Here is a 1,626-nt window from a genome sequence, read left to right as displayed (position 1 = left end):
GTGTGTGTGTGTGTGTGTGTGTGTGTGTGCGTGTATATATATAAAACGCCACTCTAACCACGGATCATCTTTCAGGATACCTGAAAGGAGATACGTTACGTCATTAGCCAGCCATGTATGATACCTGAAGGACGACGGGATTCCACACACAATATCATGGAGAATCCTAGAAAATCCGGGCCTCTTCATAAACGGGACCAAGGGTTGTAAACTGTGCCTAGTGGAAGGGTTGATGATACTAAAGGACTCCCTCGACCCGGGGAACACCGTTAACTCCAGAACGGAGGTCTTCGCACCGTGCTTGCATTTCAGAAATTGCCTGCTGGCCAATTGGAACCGACAAGATAACAGGGTCACTTACGATCGATAGCCAAAGGGAGACAACCTCCTGTTTTTGACATTGAGTAGCGAGGTCCATTTCTCCTCCATTTTCTAGAGAGGCCATAATCCAACAGATCTGGTATCTAATGATGTGCTGTAAAGCCAAGCGTTTTATGGCAGTGAAACCCAGGGTAATCCCATAAACCAGTTTTATCTAACTTTATATATATATAAACATAAAAATAAATGCCCATTCCGAAATGCAACAATACATACATACATTCATACATACATACACACACACACACACACACACATATATATATTTATATATGCACATACACACATACATATCGAAAGTAATATTTCCAAAAAGGTTTCAAGGGATACATAATCCTGGCGGTTTCCGTGTTAACCACAACAAATTTTAGTGATACTTCAGTTAGTGATTATTTACTAGACTCAGATATTATCCTCGCTTGGTAAATCCGAATATCCTTTTAGGGACTGTATAGTTTCTGCAGGGATAATAATGAAATTAATGAAGATCAGGAGAATGGAAATTTGCACATCAATATTTTATTATACAGTAATTTACATCATTCTTCACTTCGAGCTACGTCCGTTTCGGTTGCAACCGCTGCACACTGTTAAGTGTGCACCTTGGTGTTAATTATCGGTGCAGCTCCTTCAGGGTCCGTTGTTTACTGTTGTTCGAAGATCATCTGAAGAAAACTATGAGACTGACTGAATATGAGTCCTTTAGGTGTTGAAGTTACAATGAATAATCATATTTCCTCGTGACATGATGGTTATCCCGGCCAGTTAGGTATTTATGGCTGGGTTTGATCTTAAAATAAGTCAACGTTCCTGTGGGTTCCTTAGTATTGTAATCCAGCTTACCATTCTATTATATTAGAAAGTATTCGTATTTCTAATTTAGTAGAATGGTTAGATCACAACAAAGTAGGTATATTTTTAGACCAAACCCAGTAATAAATACTTAACGAGCCGGGGTAAGCTTCATGTCACGAGAAAATACAACTATTCATCGTAATACCAACACATCCAAAAGGACACTTATTCAGTCAGTCTTGTAGTTTTCTTCAGATGATCTTCGAACGACAGTAAACAACCAGAATGAGCTGCACCGATAATTAACACCAAGATGCACACTTGACAGTGTGCAGCGTTTGCAGCCAAAATGTACGTAGGTCCAAGTGAAGAATGATGTGCATTACTGTATAATAAAATATGGATGTGCAAATCTCCATCCTCCTGATATTCATCACATATTATATATAT

Source organism: Octopus bimaculoides, chromosome 13 (assembly GCF_001194135.2).
Source record: "Octopus bimaculoides isolate UCB-OBI-ISO-001 chromosome 13, ASM119413v2, whole genome shotgun sequence".
NCBI classification, from domain to species: domain Eukaryota; kingdom Metazoa; phylum Mollusca; class Cephalopoda; order Octopoda; family Octopodidae; genus Octopus; species Octopus bimaculoides.
The sequence above is the reverse complement of the archived record's forward strand: the minus strand, read 5'-3'. Positions refer to the sequence as shown.